The following is a 21,510-nucleotide window of genomic DNA, read 5'->3' on the forward strand; positions in this document are numbered from 1 at the left end:
ATCATGAGACACCTGTGTGATGATAATTGGAAATAAAAACTAAAGCTTGTCTTTTATTAGAACAATAATCCACACACTGTTAATCAGCTCCCATAATTATAAATACAACATCTCGGTCAGATAGACTTCATCAGTCATTAACTACTTTTCCACTCTTTGCTTCGGTAGCAGAAACAGTCTGGCATTACTTTAAAGTTTTTTATGTGACATATTCAGAATGGTTTCTCCATCATCCAACTAAATAGAAAAAATACTTAAGTCATATATAATAATTCCTACATGTATTTTAAGCCTTAGCCCACTTTTAATCTACATCTTCTTATTCTGTTACAATCTATTGTTTACATTTCACTTTGTTGGATATGACTTTTTGCTGTCACTAAAACAAGTTTTCCACAGGTACTTGGCATCATGCCAGCTTTGTAGTACTGGTTATCTGGATGGCCAAAGTTAGGCTCAGTGAAGCCAGCTAATGAACAGGTATCCTGGGTATGATAAACTAGTTTTATTTCTGTCTTGCTTTGATTTTTATTCTCAACAGTTTGTAACCTTGTGTTTCTCATGTGTTGCTCTAGTCCTACTCATTGCATGTTTTCCCCTGCACACCTGTGTTTTGTCTTGTTGGCCTTGCCCTGTTTGTTGCTTGCCACACCCTCCTTTTCTTCATTGTTAACCAATCTTTGTGTTTCCCTCCTTTTCCAGTGCCTGCCCAACTCCAGCTGTGTCTCGTTCTGTCATTAGTTCCTTGTGTATTTATACCTGTCTGTCAGTTCCTGGTCAACATATCCGGGTGTTTGCAGCTGTTATTTTTTGCTCCTCGTGTCTCAAGTCAGCCAGTTCTGTTTTTGTCTTCGTCTGCCAGTAACCAGCGTCTGGTAAATAAATAATTATTTTCTTCAGTTCCTGTCGCCTGCCTGTTGTCTCTGCGTTTGGGTCCGCTTGCCAGCACAACCGTGACAGTGTATGATTATGAAGAAAGATTAGACACAGTAATTATATGTGTGATATGAAAAAAATTTCATTAAGTGTTGTGTGTTAATTGGAGAAAAGATATGGAGTTATGTTTTGCAATAATATAAGCAAAGAACATTGCATAATGAACTCTCCTCCATATTTGGTGTTAAAATTCCATGATGCTTTAGCTGGAATACTTAGTATTTCTCCATAATAAAATAAATACCTTAATCAGGTTTTGTGAAAATCGAATGAAATTAGATGACATCATGTATCCAATGTAATTTAATTTCATTCAAACTATTAGGTACTCCGTGTCAGTTGTTTTTAAAATGATAATGCAGGCTCACTCATGAGCAAACATTTCCTTTAGGCTCACTGTAAACCCTTAATCAAAGCTAAATGTGGCTCGATGGGTAAACTAAAGCTTCTTTGGTACACCTTAGGTCAGCTTAATGCACATGATAGCCTCTACCCAGAAGACCATGAGGCGCAAAAAGGGTTAAGAAGGTGGAGGGGTGTCGAATGATAGAAAATTATGTTTTGACAGTCAGGAGGGGGGTAGGGCATGGGCTAGGATGGGCTGAGAATAGATGCACTTTCAATGGCATGAAATATTGAGGAGAGGAGGGAGAAAACAAGAGCATAGCAGCATGTGTCTGATGAGCAAACAAAAAGAGGAGAGAGTTATTAGCATGACTGCTACAGGGAGGGAGAATGTTTTCCACCGCACAGAACGTTCAGGAAGCCGAAACTGAACAGTACAGGACATTCATGTTTCACCTCGAGAATCCAAAACTGTTAAGAAAACATTTTTAAACAGCTGTAGTAGTGGAGGGTCTATCACTTGTGTTGAGATGCTGCAGACGATGGACAACCAATCAGATGATGCTTTCCCAACACATAAAAAACAGAGGAAATTGAAGCCATCACTTGGTTTTGCATTTTTGTCTATTATAGGTAAATATTACATTGAGAGAGAGACAGAGAAAGAGATAATTGGAGAGTTCACAAGATTTCACAAAAGAAATCATAAAGCTTTGAAAATATTGAGCCAACATTTTCATACTGCATTACTGATGGAAACAGGTGTAAGTCAGCGAACTAACCTGTTAAAATATGGTTTAAACTGTAGTAAAAGTAATATACGAACACTGCCACCACAGTCCAGACTGGCTAATTAATATGGGTTCATTAATTAATAACTAAAGGATATTAATGGTATATTGATGCGACTGATGTGAGATAGACAAATAGATGAGGAAAAATCTCCCTGCTTCTTCATGATTGACTACAAATCAATAAAAGTAATGGGAAATCTTGTTGCCAAGACAAGTTTTGTTCACTGCGTCTCGGAAATTAGGCGATACGTGTCATTATAGAACACCAAGCATTAAAAATGCCTACATAAGCTTTGTGCAATCACATCTTCCAGGTACAAGCACAAACAAGTATTGACAAACCTGATAGCATGCTGAGACCTACAAGACTTTGGAAAAAAAAAAAAGTGCTGAGAAAATCAGGAAGACGGGGTGATGTTTATTGTACTCTATTCTCTATTTGGTTAAAAGGTTTTCTTTTCCCCCTCACTTGAGTCTGCTCTTAGTGAAGCTCGGAGGATTGTTTTTCAAACAACAGCTGGTCAATAACCAGTCTCAAATCAGCAGCCTCGACTGACCACGGGACGAGCATCGATTGAGGAAGCAATTAAGTAAGCATCTGAATGTATTCATAAAGGATTGTTTCTCTCCTCACCCTGTCTTCCTCTTTCTCTCTCTATCCATCCTCATTGCTGTCTGTCGGTAAGTAAAAGTAGTGTCCCTGAAACCCGTTAATGATCAGTAACTGGCTGGAAGGAGGGCATCATCAGTAAACACAACTTCCCTCTCATTGTCACTCTGCTAAGTTAATGACACACTCTGAATGGCAAAAACTTCACTTTGCATCTCATCACTGTGCTTGCCCACAGCTCTAATGAGAAGCTATGGAGGTAGGAACTGCAGTGGCAGAGGGAACTGACTGGCAGAGTGAATCAGAGTCAAAAGGCAATGTTAGTCATTGCCATAACAGCCTCAGGGGTTGGCTGTATCCTGCATGTACAGGCTCCATAGCGCACAAGAACAGTTATTATTAGCATAGAAATGACTTGCAATATGCCATAATAGCTTGTACTGTACATGAACCAGGAACATTCAGATAAATGTGTCACTACTTAGCCCTCTCAGCCTTGTTATCCGTTGTCTCTATATAGAGAATTAGCCCTGTGTTGTCAAACAATGATAATCCTTACGTGCTGCCTCCACTCACCTATCCATCTTTTCTTCATCCAAAAATATACAGCCATACTATAAACCTGCTGCGTCCTCACATCGACAGCTATTTTCTGCCTCCTCTGTAAATGTTAGGTCGAAAGTTCGCTTTGAAATAATGGAGCATGTGACCTTTTTCTCTGCGAGCAGAAGATATTGCTCCCAAGGAATTGGAGCATTTTGGATGAGAGGGGGTGTACAGAGGAGGGGGAGCAGCGAAAGCCCTGAGGGAGAAGGAGAAATGTCACAATCACTACCGGAGCAAGGCCTGGTGTGGACATCAACCTTTCCCTGTGTGTGCTTTCTAGGGAGAGGGAGAGAGAAAAAAAAACCCCACAGCCCTGGGATTATGGCTTCAAATAGAGAATGGGGACAGCTCACAGATTTTGAATGAGATGAGGAGGAGGAGGACAAGCTGATTATGGAGAATGATGACACAGTAGGATCAACATGCATCTAGCTGCTAACTAATGGTTTGATTATTTATGTATTGTCAGGCACGGACCAAAATGCAGTGTCATTTATAGTAGCTTATTATAGGCTGTTACTCATAACCAGTGCTGTAGACTGGTATATTCACCAAATGGTTTGCATGCAACAAGTTACTGCAGGCTCAGCCTCCATTATTTCACATAATTATTATAACAGCATCCTGTCAAACTATACTACATGCATGTCAATTAGCTGAACATAATTTGATTAATTACAATCTTTTATCAGGATTTGGGCTTTGTTATTTTATTTCTTTTTGACTGAAGTTTTATTTATATGCGGAGGGTTGACTGAGCAGACAACGATTAATGACAACGGTCTTGAAGTTACAAAGAGATTATATTGTGCTCTCATGGAGCATATTCCTGAATAAAGTTGTGTTTAATCAAATTACCATGCACCAGTTGACACACAGTAAACCTGGGACAGGTTTAGTATTATTACAGTATGGGGTATATGTTTCTGGGTTTCTGGAAAAATAACTTGCCATATATAGCCTGCTGTGTGCAGTATACATAATAGACATTTGGCAACAGGTAGGGAGACATTGGGGCCTAGACATATGCTAGGTAAGGGGGAGGAAAACCACATACTTGTCCTGATAAGAAAAGTCAGATCTTGAAAAAGGCAAAGCTATATAATTTTTTATAAAGATTGCATTGGAGTTGTAAGGCTTACGACAACCTGTGAGCCAGTGCCTCCCTAAAATAGGTGTTGATTTACCTTTAGATCTTCATATAGAGTTATGGAATCAGTGACAAAGGTTCACAAAGAGATACTGCTTCATTTTAATTGGCCACAAGCTAAAAAGTTTGGGAACCACTGTCCTAGATTGTATTTGAATGTACTTGGAGTTTCAGGATGACAGCTGCCCTGACACAATTCAAAAACTTAAAGATCCCCTTCAGACATGTTTTAAAAATAGTCTGCTTTGAATAATAATTTGTGTCTAATATGTTTCTTTCCACAAAAAAGGTTCAATGAACCTGTTAAAATCCTTAAAATGACGTCTTCCTCCTCCTCCTCCATTTTCAGTGGATGTGGTTTCATGTTTCCATACATCACACTTGTATAAGTTGCATACTGGACCACAATTGGCTCCAAACTTGTTGTGATATCACAAATCATGCATGTGGTAACACGTATTAAACTCAGATTTAGGATGAACATACATAAACTTTCCTCTTCGGTGGATGAATTAAGTGTCAAACTCTGCACATCATTCTGCACAGTGAAGCTCAAACATCCAACTAAGGGCACAAAAACCTCTTTCTTGTGGACTCTAAAGAAGAATTTGTGCTTTATTTTTTTGTAATTGAGTAGTCTTTTTCATTGTCATATTGTGCCAAAATGACATCCAAAACTCCATCTGATATTTTATGCAGGTTCAAGTAAAAGCTAAGAATTATTTGCAAATATAAAATAATCAAGGTCTGAGTAAATTCTTGCACAAATGTCTGAGCGTGGTCTCTGTTCATCTAAAAATGAGATCAGCCGTTTGTTCGAGCGATTGTCTGTCGGGTGAAAAATAAAACCCTGTCCAACTGTTAGGACTTTACTCCTGGTTGTCTTATATCTGTAGAGTACAGTATCACTGTGACACATGGCAGGAAGCCCAGAAGGCCTGTACTTGATGCTCAGGATTTCAATCATGAGTCCAACTGACGCTTGGGTCACTCATCTCTTGGCTTTGGACCAATCCCAGCCAGTGATGCCCAGGAAAGCCGTCATGAGGTCACTATGTCAGGCCTGACCATCTTGCACAACCCTCCGCCTGGAAGGCCGAAGGAGCTGACTGACCTAATTAGCTGTTTGAATAATTGCCTGGCATGTGGCTGATTCGGATTTGTGTGTGTGTGTGTGTGTGTGTGTGTAAATGCTTGTGTCTGCGTAACAGAGGGAGTGGAAGAACGGACAGGTGGTCAGTGGCTGGGCTACAATGTAACTTTTTCAGCTCCTCTCAGTCCCTGTTACAGAGAGCCGAAATCCTGACGTCACCTCTGAGCGAGCCTCTGTTCCACTAGCTTCTGTAACTCAATGTAATCTCTCATTGGGGGTTTCTGTCTGAAACATGTTCAAAGGGTTTCCTATCCACAGTCCACAAATATTTTGGCATCCACTACAGCACTGGCTATTAGAAGTTGAAACATTTGTGAATTTAAACAGCTATTAATTTGTTTAATTAGCATAATTATCATGCAAAAACTATAGCTTCAATTAAAATTTACTGTAACTTTTTGCAACTTGTCCATATCCATAATATGCACCAACGCTCACTTCAAAGGTCGTGTTTTCAACCCTTTGGCTATAATCTCTGCTGTCCTTAATACTTCTACACCATTTAGTCCTCTGTGTCTTGCTTTTATTACAGACATGTCTGAACTAGCCACATCCCCTTGAGTCAGGCATGAACTTGCCTCTTCTATTGAGTTAGTGATGTTTAAACCATGATGGTCAGACTGTGTGTTCAGACAGAACGCAGAGCAATTTTCACCTTGTGTCATTTGCTGGACCATTTGTGTTTACTCGCCGCAAACAACCAACATACCAACAGTATGTTAGCTGTATAGCCACCTAGCAACGGATGCACCGACGTTCTAACTGAACTCAGAACTCACCAGAAACTCTGGTTCTTTACATTATTTCCCTCCAGTCTCTCTCCTTCTCTCGTCTTTTTACGTTTATGAAGCAGACTCATAAAGCTCCGGGATATGCGTACATTTTTTGCTCAAGTTTTCATTTTCATTCTGCGCGGACTAGTCTTTGCATCAATTCGTGCTGCCCCGGGCGAATTTGCATCTACTTGCATCTTTCCATTAACATTGCATATAATTGTGCCACCAGACTTTCACTTTGTGTTCTGTCTGAACAAACCTTTAGACTTATGGAAGATGGTGTTCATTAAAGGCCCCTAAAAAGATAATTATTTAATTAACAACAATATTAGATCATTAAAAAAAGAAATTGCCATCCCTATCTAGACATATGGAGTGAACAAAACGACATACTGTTGAGTGAGACTATGCTCCAAGGATGAATGTTTTGTTATTGGCTTTATTATAAATGTCAGTGTGATTTACCTCTGGAACAGAACTCAGATGTTCACTTCTGCTCTCTGTACAGAGAGGTCGACCAAAGGCGCACATAGCCTCCCCCATACTACATCATCCACATGTTAACGGGTGTCACGCCTTTTGTTCCTCTCTTGATCAAATGTCAAAACTGACCCCTCTGACAGAATTCCCAAGAGTCACAAAGAGTGAAGAGTCACAAAGCAATATCTGCTTCTATTTACATCCTCTCGTTCTGGCATCCCTCGCAAACACTCTGGCTCTTTTGTGTGTATGTGTGTGTGTGTGTGTGTGTGTGAACGTCAGTATGAGCCACAGGGGGATCAGCTGATGCTCAGAGAGCTATTTCAGCAAGCCATATAGTCTGCTATGCTGTAAGCACTTGTACAAGGGCCAAGTGCAATGCCTCAGAGGAGCATTGTTAGCCAGTAGTCCGGTGAGGAGGAGTAATGAGCCAAGCAATCAGTGTTACTTGTTCATAGCTCAGTGACACTCAGCTGACGTGGTCTCATATAGTGTTACACAAGCCTCATAAGGGACTCTCTGCGGAGCTACGTCTGTTTTTAAGCTGAATATACCCAGATGTATGGCGGCCATCTTGGAAGAATATGTCCTCCCTCTTTGTTTTTTCTGCGCTCTCTGATGAGCCTGATAATGGACAAGGGCGATACTTGTGCAGAGACGGTCATCAGATTCCATTGTTCTATTTTCATCTCCATCGCGCTGCCAGATTGAGTTTCTCATGACGTGATGATTTTTCCAAATGTTAATTAATCTTCTAAAAATGCCACTCAAACTGAAAGAGAGGCAAAGAGAAAGGGAGAAAAGTAAATGAATGAACAGGATTTAAAACCCTGGAGAGGTTTCGAAGAGAAACTTGTTTAGCTGCATTAATGGTGAACTTTGCCGGGAGAGAGAGAGAGAGAGAGAGAGAGTGATGGAAAAGGTAATAGCGCTCTCTCGATTGAGGATGCCTCATTATTTGTGGTGATGTGAATCACATCAAAGCAGCTTATTATGATCATCAGTGCTCGATAGTGGAGATGGAGGTGATCCACTCCTGGGCTGAGGGCACAGCCGTAGTGTGCTATTGATTTGGCTGTTAAGAGGTGCTTGTGTTACAAAGGGCATGCATCTCAGTCTTCCATTAATATAATTATGCTTTCTATCGCCTCTTGCACACCTCTGTGGCCTGTTGAATGAATAAAATCGCAAATAATTAAGTTGCTCTGTATGTGTTCTCTGCAGAGCTCAAGAAACCAAGCAACTAAGTGCCATGTGCAAGGTCTGGCAGGTGCTGCACGGAGAGAAGTAAATACTTTCTCAGAGGAAAATCAAGACTGACTTTATCATAAAATGCAGGCTTATGTTTTTTTCATAACAGTTCCATAAAATTCTAAATTGGCCCTTCAGATGTTGAAATTTTGAGAGAGCAATTCAGTTTTGTTTTGTGCATAAAGTTAATTGGATGTTTGAAGTTATTTAGATGCTGCTGAAAAGTTGCTCTGCCATTTAAAAAAAAAAACCCTCAGTCTATAATGAATGCAACCAGCTTCACATTACACAGATCTTTAACCCTGAAACTTGACACAGTGCCCTCTGAACACACACTGCTTGTGGTCTTCTTCCACCCTTTTATTCGACACGCCAAGGGCCTTCTCGGAGGACCTGTTTTGTAGAGAACCATTTGGTATTAGCATTTTCAAAAGGGCAATCGAGTCAGCGCGCAAGAAAACAGGGAAAGGTCACCAGGTTTCCTGCCGCTTAAAACCTCCACACTCTATCAAGTTCTTGCCTTGCTGCCACGGACCGACTCATGCCAAATTGAGAGATTGCCCATTTTTCTCCCCGGTGACATTAAGAGGGTCATTTAGCACTCCAGCTCCTAAAGCCCTGATCGGGCTGAACAAGGCCTTTCCCCTGAACTGCAACAGACAGGAATCAGTGGAATGTGGTAGCAAGATCTCAGACCCCCAGACAATTTAGGGCTTGGCGGTGACATGACTGGCACTGAACCTCTGGGGTAAAACTGCCACACTGGGTTGGGAAAGGGCTGAGAGCACAGGAGGGTGGTTGCGGGGGGATTTCTCCATGAACGTCTGTCTGGCTTCCAGTGAAACTGGCGGTGCGTGCCTGGTGCGTGCTGTGTGGCAAAGCAAGCAAGGGCCCCTGCGGAGGCTGGTTCCAGCGGTGGGGGAGATGTGCTTACACGGTTGAGTTAGCTAAGCCTGCAGATCCAGAGGGGACAGAGGGGGTGGCATGGGGAGGAGAGGCAGAGCTCCAGGGAACAACGTGAGTCTTGGCTGTGGATAAAAGTGCTGCCTCACAGGCGCCAATATCTCTGAGTACCCCGGGGTTGACCTTGGCAAGCCTGTGCTCACTGCCAACCCATCTGCTTGTTGTAGATGTGATGGTTAGGGTGGTAAATGTAACCTTGTTACGTGTTTGTCATTAGAGATGTGTTTGAATGTTGTACATCAAACTGAAATTTATTCAAGCAAAGCAATTCATGGATCAAAACCAAACATAATGACATTCTCAAAGCATAATGGAAACCAGTCTTTAGTTGACATAATGCTGATATTTTTATATTTACATCAAACCGTACATCCATTTGTACCAACATATCCTGTTTAGATTAGATTCATTGCACAGAGTGAGTACCAGTTTGTTTGTTTGCCAACTGATTATCATTGAAAATAACTGTACTACATCTGTGATTACAATATCAGAAATGTAAACAAACCTTTAACAACGCCAGAAAAGACTAATAACTTAAAAAACTGTCAGTCCCCATGTTAAAATAACTCTTGATCAAGTGTGACAGCAGGTTTCATTCTTGTATCTTGAATTGCTACTTGGGTGACTCTTGTTTACATTTGGGTCATGGATTTTACCTTTCAGTGTCTTTCCAAGTGTCCATTTATATTGGAAATTGTCTCTAAACTGTAATTATGTGTATAATTTTATGTATGTTTACACTTTCAAACAAACACATTTATTATTGGTGAAGTTGCTGACAGTCCAGTCACTTTCCATTGACTAATACCTTTCTTTCTCTCATCACCTGCAGCTGTTGATGACATCTTCTTATGGATGACAGGGTCCACACTAAGCCGAAGTGGCATCCTTGGGATTTGGATTCATTTTATTTTTTTCAAATAAAATCTCCTGATTGGAATTAAGAGCGCTGCGCAGGGCGCAATGAGTTCACCATGTCTCAGTTGTGTCGTTTTCATTTTCTCCTCCCTCCTCTTGCTTGGTCCTTAATTGGCTCTGTCAGTCTGTAAACGACGACTGAATGTGTCTTTCCACCTGCTCCTCTCATCGTCAGCATGTTATCATCGCCTGAACACCCTTTCTCGCTCATTGACTCCTTTCTCTCTCCTCTCCTCTGTCTCTCATCACCTGTCCTATACCAGTCCCTCTCCCTCCCTCCCTCTTTCTCTCAATTTTCTCCCTCTTTATTCCCCTCGTCCTTTTTGCCTGAGCGGCATGTGGTGAGCAGGTAAATAAATCACTAAGCAGCTCTGGAGAAGATAACGAGGCAACGGGGGATACTCTGCACTCTGCAGATGTGTGCAGATGCTTTGCCTAGGGCCACATGGAAGAGGACCGAGCCACTTGATATATATATACCTGATATCTTCTACGCCCCTAGAAAAACGCATGGACTCTAATCAGATGCTCTGAATAAACACTGTTTTGAAGGCATGAGGTGTAGTGTTTTGCTGTAGTAGATTGAGTAACATTTGGAGGGGCAGTGATGTTGGCAGAGAGAGAGAGAGTCTGATAGAAATTTTTCACGCTCTCTGAATTTACCACTCTCCCAAAATTATTCATCGTCTCCCAACAGGAGTCCGAGGAAGCCACGAGGGAGGTTAAGAGACGGTGAAAATATGCCCTGGGTGAAATTTCACTCTTCGTAATTTTACATGCAGCAGATACAGAGACAATGACCAACACGCTAAGGCCCAATTACATTTTCTGAAAGCAAGAAGAAAGCGACAAAATTGTGACATTAGGGTAATGAAGAGAAAACTTTGCTAATGAGAAAGCGAGACATGGAAAGAAAAAGAGAGAGGGAGTTTACTTCCATGCTGGTTTGGTGACAGACAAAGGATCAGAGTTCAAGAACAGTGAAGGAGGACTTTTAACTTGCAATTAAATCCCTGCTTTGGAAAAAATGATTATTCTAGCCCTAGGAGAAAGAAAGCTAGCTTTTCATCATTTAGTGAAAAAGGAAAAAAAAACACAGTTAAGTGGGGAGACGAGGTGGAAAAGATGTGGAGCAAGGAAGGGAGTAAAGGCTGCCATCAGAGAGAGATATCCTCTTACCAAATGGCGCTAATAGGCAACACAAAGAGGTGAGGAACACAGGAACAAATAGATCGATTGTCCAACCAAGCGAATGTTGGGCAAGGGAAAAGATAAATGAGTGATAAGTGAGTGATAAATGATAAGTGAGGAAATATTATCACAGCACATTATACAACACACAGTTTGCTATGATTGCATTATACTGTTATAATTAATGTTGGGGTGGGTCTCCAAAATGAAAAGGATGTAATTATTGCAGAAAAATTACCTCAGTGTGTGTGTGTGTGTGTAGCTTAGGCATGCATAAATGTGTGTGAATGCATGAGTTTATGTGTGTGTGAGTGCTGCATGTGGAAGTTTATGACATTGAGGAGTTTTCCTTCTGCTGATTAGGCAGGTGAAGTGCTACAGTATATTAGGATTTGCTCAGCTAAATGCTTCATGGCATCTAGACAATGGCTTATTTATTAACACTTCTGCCAACCATTGGCAAAGCAAATGGAAGCTCAATTAAGGTGAATAAATTAGGATTAACGTAGAAATGCGGCACATTTTCATTTTAATTAAATGTGTTTATTATTTATTTCCAGAATCGTTGCAGGGGGGATTGGGGGAATCAGACGCCTCACTGCTTCCTTCCAGGATGACACAGAGCGAAGGAGAGTTACCAAGGTAGAGGTGTGTAATCAAAGTGGCTGCTGGATGACACACATTGTATACTTACACATTTTACGACAAAATGATATGGTTGTCATTAACGCTGATAGAAAGTCACAGAAAATCCTCATCCCCACAGCCTGATTCCAAGCGCATTTATGATCCCTGCAATGCGACAGAGGGAGCCGAATCAACACGGCCCTTCCATTTCATTCTTTTAAAGTTACGCTTGGCGAGGTTTTATGAGCTCCTACACAAATCATATTAGATGAGTTGCCACCAAGTCATTTGTTATATATTACTGCACCTCATCACATTCCCCAGAAGGGGAGAAGGCAAGAAATACAGCGAGGGCCCCACACAGAGCGCCACGTCGCTAAATGGCAGAGAGACAGCAGAGGGGTGACACACGTCGTGTCATCGATGTCATGGCAGTGAGTCCCGCTGTCTTGTACGGTATAATCTAACCAGCCTGGGTGTTAGACAGGCTTTTTCCTGCCATGCCAATATGGCTTCTTGGAATGGAGGTGTACCGACAAGGCAAACAAAATCAGGAACGTGATGCAGGCGGATTCACAGACATAATCAGAGATACACTATATATCAATCTCACACACGTACTTGTATGCATCTCACACTGAATTATGGACCCCCATTGAATGGGTTTCCTTCTAATTCCAGGCCCATTATGTAGTTTGGTGGTATATTTTTCTTATTTTGCAAGATAAATGGAGAAATATAACTGGCATAACATCACATTGAGATATAATATGCTTCTATAATAAAGTGTGACCCTAGTAAAATTTGAAATTTCACCAGAACTTGGCAAACATCAATGTGTTTTGGTTATAGCCCTGCAGAATCAAACATCAAGGGTGTCTTTTATACACTCATCATTTTGATGTTCGTCAGCCACAGGGAAAAATCCAGAGAGGGAAAAGTGGAGATACTGCACAATTTTTCACAACTCCAAAATACAATGCTGCCACAAGATCTGTTGTGTTTGATTAGAGGAAAAGATTCCCAGTTTTTCGGAGAGGAAGAATTTACTAGTTTGCTTTTACCACAATTGGTTTCCCTCAGCTACACACACCTCTAAAACAAACACAATGAGGAAAAGATTAAGGGTATATGCACTCAAGTGAGCTCAGTGAGAAACATAAGAATCCAATCCTTGAATTAGAAGTGAAAAAGGCTAGTGAGAAGAAAGTCGATACAATTAAGGGAATTTATAATGTTTCACCATATAACCAATTCTGAAACATATTAAAGGGAAATTCATTTATTTTTTTCAACTTTACTCTCATAATTGGCCACTCTAACTATAGGTCATTCTTATTTTGCACTGCCACCTTCACTTAAAGATTCAGGAATCCCCCAAACCTTGGAAATTAGCTCTGTGAACCAACTATGGTGGCTAAATGAATTGAGATCTACTTCTGGGGCAACTTGTCCGCTAACAAAACTTGCTCATTATATTCATCTCTGTGTGTCGGTTTGTTTACATGTGTAAGGCTTTGGGTTGCTGGTAATTTATATGTATCAGACAAGAAAATATGTGTTTTTGTTAATGTCTTCTAAGGAAATTATTAGAACAATCATGAGTCATTTTGCTTTGATGGCTAGCCACATTTATTCAAACCAGAGTACACAAATGAGAAACAACTGTTTTATGTAAAATTATGTAAAAATGTTCATTTGGAAAGCTTTAATTGATTCGAGCTGATATACATGGTTCTGATGTCTTTCTTAAATCTCTATAATGTGGCGAGTGCACATTTAGCATTACCCATTGTTAGAGTGGATAAGACTGGGCTTGTAAAATAACATTAATTTATATTAAAAATCAAAAACTATCTTACCGTTATATGTAGTAGAATGAATTTTTTCCTCTTTTCTTCCAGAGACACGGACAGTAGTCATATCAGCTGACATTGTGTAGGTGACATCTTATATGACACTTCCAGACACAAGACTCAATGTGCATCATCTTCTACACAGAGTTGAGCTAGATTGGCATATTGTTATATTGTCAGGATGATAGTGGCATTAGAGCTGGACAGACAGGCAACCGAGGGAGGCATTCAAATCCTCTCTGTGTTACAAAGTCCCAGGCTGCAGAGAAGAGTGACATTTTATGAAAATGACCTGAGCTCAGCCGATCTCTATTGCCAAGCAAAATGTCAGTCACAGAAACAGATATGTTATCCTCTCGGTTTGGTTTAGTTTAGATTAATTGTCTTTTTTGTTGTATTGTATACAGGAGAAGTTGTGGAAATACACCACGTTATGGCTTTCCTTTCACTGTCTCACTACAAGACTAGTAAATGTGTTTTTAAACAAGCACTTAGAATTTGTGGAAAACTCTAACTGGAGCTAAGTGTTTCGCTCAGAGCTAGTGGGGGTAGGTTGGTTATTACATAATTACATAAAGCATAACCCTTTGTTGTGCATTAGCTCCCCTCAACACCTGAACTCAGTAGGAGTAAAACTGTAGCCTCAGCAGCACTTTGTTTTGAGTGGTATAAATACGCCTATATGTCCATTGTCTTGTTGGATAGATACAAGCATGAATCAGCTCTCCATTAGACTTTCATGAGGGAGCACAAAGACAACCCACAGCTTTTATTTCCTTTACATTACCTCTCTGGTCACAAAGGTAGAGGGTGCTTTGCAAACAATGATATATGGCACATACCCACACAACTGCATTATCATAAAGAGTCTTCCACTTACTTATCATTGGAGAAAAAGAGTTTAGCACACCAAGCCAGACAAAGATGGAACCCAGAGGTAAACACCAAGATTTGGAAGCTGTTTGAATGGAGTCCATTTGAGTATTGGGGTAAATTCAACACATCCTCATAATTAAATGACCATATAGGTCAATTGTCCATGCACTCTGGAACATAGGTGCATTTTCTAATATGCCGTCTATCGCCAGAAATCACTTAGCCGTTACAAATCACTGTTAAAAATAATTATGTTTTATGGTGTGACAACATTGTAGTTAAGGTCAGGTTAGGTTAGGGCACAAAAACCAGGTTACGGTTAGGAAAAGATCATGATTTGGGTTAAAATGACTGAAACAGCTGAAACAACTGAAACAGTTACTTAAGTTAGGCAATCTTTGTCATCACGGCAACAGTAAACACCACGACAATCTTAGTTACAGTTTTTTATCCTCGACTCGCAGTTGGAAACAGGAAGCCAACAGCGGTCTCCTGCAGCTAAGTCCACTTTTTGCCATCTATCTAGCCATCCACCCAACCTACTACCTTCTAATAAGGAAATTTGTCCTTATATCAACGTCATCTGAACTGCATCACTTCTCCAGGTTATAATTACTACAGCCACTAGATGGTGTCTGTAACTCAAACGTAACTATAGGTCATTTTTGGCATTGAACACAAATATCCGAATCAGTTGGACCAGACATTAAACGGACTTTACCCTGCTAGCTCCCAAGTACAAAGTCTGTGTAATGTCCGTTTGAGCCCATGTGTGAATACAGCAGGTCATTTTCTGGAGTGAAGTGAGCATGTTGATAACGTTTCTATCATGCAACTGGCGTGAAACCGGAAGAACACAAACATCCGAGAGTGAAGAAGAAGGGTCATTTACACAAAGATGCAAGCAAAAATGTCTAACTGGAGAGACAACACAACTTGGGAACTTCTAAGGGTAAGGGCTGACACCAAAATCATCAGACAAATCCAAGGAACAGCAAGAGACTCAGTTGTTTATGACCAAAATACAAACCGGCTACGTGACTGCGCATACTTTTTGTGTCATGTCTTCTTCGCCTCTTGCATGCTATACCCAGGTGCCATCCCTCGCTCAAACCAGAGTATTTCCAGCAGGTGAGAAAACATCTTACATGGAGTTCGAGAAAACAGCTCTATGCTGTAGTTTTTCTTGGGGGGATGGGCTGGGTAAATTAGGTATTAATTCTGCACAATGAGACTTGCATAGCAATTCATGTTGACGGTGGCTGTGGCAAAATTAACAAAATAGAAATTTTGACAATAAGAAAAAAGGCAAAAGAACTGGATGGAGGGGACAGATGAAGGGGAAAGCAGTGAGAGAGACAGAAAAAAGCAAAGCAAGAAAAAAATCATTTTAGAGGAGAAGGGAAGATAGGTGTGGAAAATGAGGAGGTAAATGCAGTGAGAGAAAGGGCAGGAAGGGAGTCATAAACTGCATTTATAAACGCGTCTCTATAGTAACCAACTGGTAATTTCACTAGCAAGAGCACAGGGGAGGAGGAGGGGGGACAAACTGGGCCACCATTTACCAGCGTCACCACAATCAGGCTAGTTATTACAGTAGAGAGAGAGCGACAGAGAAGGAGAATACTGGGAGAGGTTTGGCATTAAAATCTAAAATAATAAAACTGACTCAGAGGTTGTTTGAAGTAACAAAAAAAAAAGAATCTTTTAGACATGTAGATGGAGAAAGAAAACTGAGGGATGCTCACATTGCTTTTCTTTAAACACAAACAGAAAACATGCTCCCAAGGGCTCTATAATTCTGTGATTGGTCTGTAGTTTTACCCTGCTGGGGGAGTGATTCCATCCTTTCCTTTTTACTGTGAGCAGCTTCCAGGGTGCTCTAAGCCTCGCTGTGTAAAATCACAAGCAGTTACAGCCCACCTTTACTACAGTAGGTAGGTGATAATGTTGGCAGGGTAAAGACAAAAAAGGTGAGCCTGAACATGGAACGTAGAGGTCATTTTTCCTGTATCAGTACGTGCTCCACATACTGTAGAGAGCTGCGCCACTTTCCTACTATGTACAATTACCCTTTAGCTGTGTGATTGCACATAGTGATTACTGGGTGTGTACATGTGTGTGTAAGTGTGCGTGTCTTTTGCTGTTGTTGTTCTTTTATCATTGCAACTCTGCTGCCACAGCCATAATGTTTTCTAATGTACTGTAACAAACAGCCGTTCTCTATTAGTGCGTGTCTCTCTTCGATTCTCCTCCCCTGTCTTTGTCTCCCTTGAACAAACACACACATTCAGAAGACACACACTGTACACGTGAGACACACAGATCATGTAATACACCACGAAGGCACGGGTGGGATTGTATGCAAGATCAGCCTAAACACCCACTTACACCGGTAAATCTCAATAATGTGTCTGTATGAAATCTATATACACCACTCCTGACATGCAGCAGGGTGTTACATCTGGAGTGTGTGATAGGCTATACAGTTTCATCGAGTTGTCATCCAAGACACTCGATACGGTGAGAGAAAATTTTTTTAATCTACATTCAAATTTATGACAGTTTCCATTAACCAAGGGTATTGGAGCTGAGGAATGAGGCAGTATTCCTTTACTTTCAATCTTTCTTTGTAAAGCTGGAGGAAAGACAATCCGGGTAAAGCTCTGCCCCTTACCTCCCTCCTCCTCCTCCTCCTTCTTCTCTTCCTTTGCTCCCTCTGTCTTTCCTGACAAGACTGCAGATAAGACAGCAGCGAACAACAATAAGACTGTAGTCTCGTGCAGCCTACAGTGTCACCAGAGACCAAGGGGGGAGCCCTCCCTGGGACTAACCAGGGAGCAGATAAATAACAGTGCATGCTTGACTCCTTGGACACCATGTAGACTGGAGAATTAATCACGGGCAGAGCAGCCGCTCCTCCACTCCCACAGACCAGCTGAGGCAGGAGCTGCTCCTTTGTAGTTCGGGCCCTCGATGTGCACTACATTCATTCACACGTACACACCTTGTCAACAATCCAGACAGAGATTAACACACACGCACACGCCGACACGCAAACACGTGCATAGTTACACAAACACATGCATGCAGTGGCAACGGCGCGCGCAGCAGCATTAGTCTCGCCGCATGACTGTCCTTGTGAGTGATGGCAGCGGCATACGGCCTCAGGTGAGAGTTATCTCGACACTTTACAAACTCTGTGGTGCTGTAATGTGACACCACAGCATGGCTAATAACATGCAATTCCCCCTCCTTCTTCACAGTTCCACATCTCTCTCTTTCTCACTTTCCCACTTTGGCTCTCTCCCTGGCTCATTTAATTGATCCCCTCCCATCTCTTCGCTGCTCTCTTTCTCTTTTTGCCTGCTTCCTCTTTCCTTCTCTCTATTTTGTTCTTTTTCTTTTTCCTCTCTTCTGTGATTTCTGTTATAGATACAATGCAGGAAATCTATTCCACGGGGAACCCTTGAGGCAACATATACGGAGATGAATGCCAAGACCATATCACACAACATGCATATACCGTAGATATACAGTGCTTAAGTTGAGCAGTGTGCAGCCCACATGCTGCAGTAAGGGACTTATGGGGATTATACCAGCAACAAAGCATCTGCACTGTAAATGCCAGTGTAAAAATATATATGATATACAGAGAGAAGTAAAAAAAAAACAACAACAAGGGAAATTTAATGTTCTAAGAAGAAAACATTGTGTTAAATCAGAGGAGTGTGGGGTACAATGACAGTGTATCATTAATGCAGTCTCACAAGGCCGATCAACCTAACAAATTACTGGTTTATGTTAAGGCCACCTACTTTATTTGTTCATTTATTATTTATCCCTGCATACATTCCTAATAATTCAATGATTAATAGCAGTGTTTCTTCTCAATATCTGGACCGCCAGTTGAGAATCTGATTATGCAATGCAAATTCATAACACTTTATCAGCAAGACACTGTAGTGCACTGGAGCTGAAAACAGGAAATTTTCTAAAAAAAAAAAAAAAAGAGGAAGTGAAAGACCTACTTATGGACCCAAACTAGAATTCATTGCACCTGACAGCAAAAACTTGTCCATTTCATCAATGATTAGCAAACATAAGGTGGGGGAGGGAACTAGTAGATGCAGGCTTCTCTGTGTTGAAACCATTCCTGAGCAATGTTTTACCGAGACAATGCTGGGCCCCGTTCATCTGGCCCCGGCACAGAGGCCCAGCCGCCAGCTCCTGCCTATCTGTCCAGGAGGGGCCCAGTCCTATCACTGGTGCGTTTGGACTAATCCAGCTAATCCTGCCTCTCCCCGTAGACACCTCCCGTCTCCTGGCTCCCCTCCTTTGATCCGAAGTTGCAGGGGGGGGGGGGGGGCCTCCTGTCTTGTCCATGTGTCTCTTTTGCACTACTTCTCCACACACAAGTCCAGTGGGAGGAGGAGGAAACTTGGCAGTGCAGCTTCCCTCTCTCTCTCTGTCTCTCTCTCTCTCTCTCTCTCTCTCTCTCATTTCCGAAAATATCCTGTTCCCTAATCCGGCTGGAGATGATGGGAACAGAGCAGGTTGTCTTCCAAGGTGGAATATTGGATTCTGCCTGTTGCCCATCTTCATCCTGCAGGGACCAACTTTGTGCAACGAGTAATCAAGACCCAACAGAGAGGAGATTCCCTGCTATAGCACACCACGGTTAATGATAAACTCTACAAACTAAAACAATGACTCCACGACAGTGATACTACTATACAGTCATATACAGCCCACATATTCTTAAGAGTCTCTCTGTTAAAAAACACAACTTGAAGACTAAACGCTTGAGGCAGCTGATAGCTGATTGGAGTCACTACACAAAGAAAAATATGTTTTTTTGAATCAACTAACACCACAGAAATGTCATGTCAGCCACTGGAGTAATTGCTTGTTTGTGTTACACTGCGCATATTTGGTTCACCTTTTTTTTTTTTTTTCCCAGATCAATGCTTACAAATATAGATCAGGCAAGCTCACATTTGAAGTCCATTTTGACGGATGAATTTAATGAGTGCTCTGTCATCATTCAAGGATCAGAGGGCAAAATCTAATTTTACTCCAACCTTGAAAACTGTAAATCCAGTCAATGACATTTTGTTTTTGTTGGGTATTGTGGGGTTTTTTTTATTGTTTGCATACATTAATGTCAGTCTGTGAACTTTATGAGCTTCCACATGCGAGTGTTTCTGTGTCTGTGGATGCTTTTAAATGTGTCTCTGTGTGCAAAGGTATATTTGTGAGAGTGCGCGTACTGTAAGTATGCGTGTGGGCTCGTGAGGGACAGTGTGTGGGACTGTGAATTCTGCGTGAGATGTCATTCAAACAGCGCGCTGTGAGTGCTGCGGGGCTGCGATAAGCGTAAAGATCAGATTTCACTTCTCAGTGTGCCTACTGCTTTGGCTAATTTTCATAATTAATTAAAAAGCTGGTAAACATTACATCATGCAGCTGATAAGGTTCCCTGTTGTTCTTCTTGCTTCCCATTAACTGTGAATTATCAGTGCGCGATGCATTCTCCTCTGTACTTCACTACTGAACTTCAATGGAGGGATAGTTTGGACTTAATGTTTGACACTGCAGTGAAGTGACACAATGTGGCCCCCTGTCAACCTGTCAATCAATGTGATGGGACTGATGTTGCTTGCTTGAGAACAAGTCTGGTAGATGGTGTGCACTACTCACTAGCCACATTATGCAGATAGACCCGTTTTGTTTCCCATCTGCCGCTTAATGTTCCCTAACTTTAACTTGTAGAGGCTTCAAACTTGATATTCCCTCAAGATAGAGAGAAATAAAATCACAAATCATGTTGTGTTATTCTCGGTTTCCTTCACATCTTTTCAGTAATGAGCAGGAGGAGGAGGCTTCTGCCCACTTACACCCTGTACGTTTACTGCCAGTCTGCAGATGGAGCGAAGAGGAGGAGACAGATTTTTTACTTTAATTCACCTTTTTTTTAATCCAAGTTACTCCCACTATGATCTAGGATCTTATTTAAAAGCCAAGACAGCAGCTTGATATTGAGCTGCTAACAAACCAACAATAAAATAAACAATTCATAATGAGTGAAAAGCAGTCTAAGCAAAAGGAAGTAGAAAAGCAGGAAAAAAGAGGTTTCAAAATGATGCGCTAGCAGCTGCCCACCGTCAACAAGCCCTCTCAGCATCCAGGTCCTCATTGGTTAGGAGGACTTAGAGAGGCACCATGGGCCCTTCACTCTACTCCACCACCATCCTTCATCTCCGTCTTCTCCCTATTAATCTTTCACTTGTATTCCTTCTCTTTCTCCCCCTTCCTCCCACTTCTCCCTCTTTTTTTATTTGCTGTTCTCTTCAGCTTCCTCTTCTGACTCTCTGCACACAACACCCTCGCCTCTCCCTCAACTTCTTCTCTCTCCTCTTCAGCCAAGCATCCTCTTCACATCTTCCCTTATCTCTCTGTCTCTCTCTGTGGGTGTCATTACGTTAGATACTAATCTGGATTGCCCTATCACTTGTCATTCACATGTACAGGTCTACATATATTCTATACTTATAACTCCAACTGCCTCTGCCTCTCTCTAGCCCCCACACACTGCTCTAACTGTCAGCATCACCCACCCGTAGCAGCTGCATTGTTTGCTTTGGGCTTTGGGTGAATAAGCAGGTCTCCTGTTGTTCGTCCGTCTTCACGCTGCCCTGTATGTGGAGTGTCGCTGTCAGGATTAAGGCCCCGTAATGAAGAGCAGAGGGAGAGTCACGGACCCAAAGGTTGGGTTAGAACAGTACTCCACCGGATTAACGCAGCACATAAGTGTTTGGTTGCACCACAGCGCGTGATTTGACAAACTCATTCCCATGTAAATACTCTCTGCAGGTTGCTGCGAAGCCAGCAATGAGCACAGTGAGGCTGAGTGAGATTGGCACATCAGGAAAACAGATCAATGCCAACAGACAAAATCTGAATGTTAGTGAG

General features: G+C 41.6%; 1 long non-coding RNA gene across 1 annotated transcript; it reads left to right on the plus strand.

The window, feature by feature from the left end:
• The first annotated feature begins 399 nt into the window (after positions 1–399).
• Positions 400–16,213, plus strand: LOC121912497. The gene is made up of 5 exons (XR_006100074.1): positions 400–489; positions 703–875; positions 2,526–2,665; positions 9,900–11,193; positions 11,737–16,213. It is a non-coding gene; the product is annotated as an uncharacterized LOC121912497 (long non-coding RNA).
• The last annotated feature ends 5,297 nt before the right edge of the window (positions 16,214–21,510 follow it).

The sequence above is a fragment of the Thunnus maccoyii genome, chromosome 15 (genome assembly GCF_910596095.1).
Source record: "Thunnus maccoyii chromosome 15, fThuMac1.1, whole genome shotgun sequence".
Lineage (NCBI taxonomy): Eukaryota > Metazoa > Chordata > Actinopteri > Scombriformes > Scombridae > Thunnus > Thunnus maccoyii.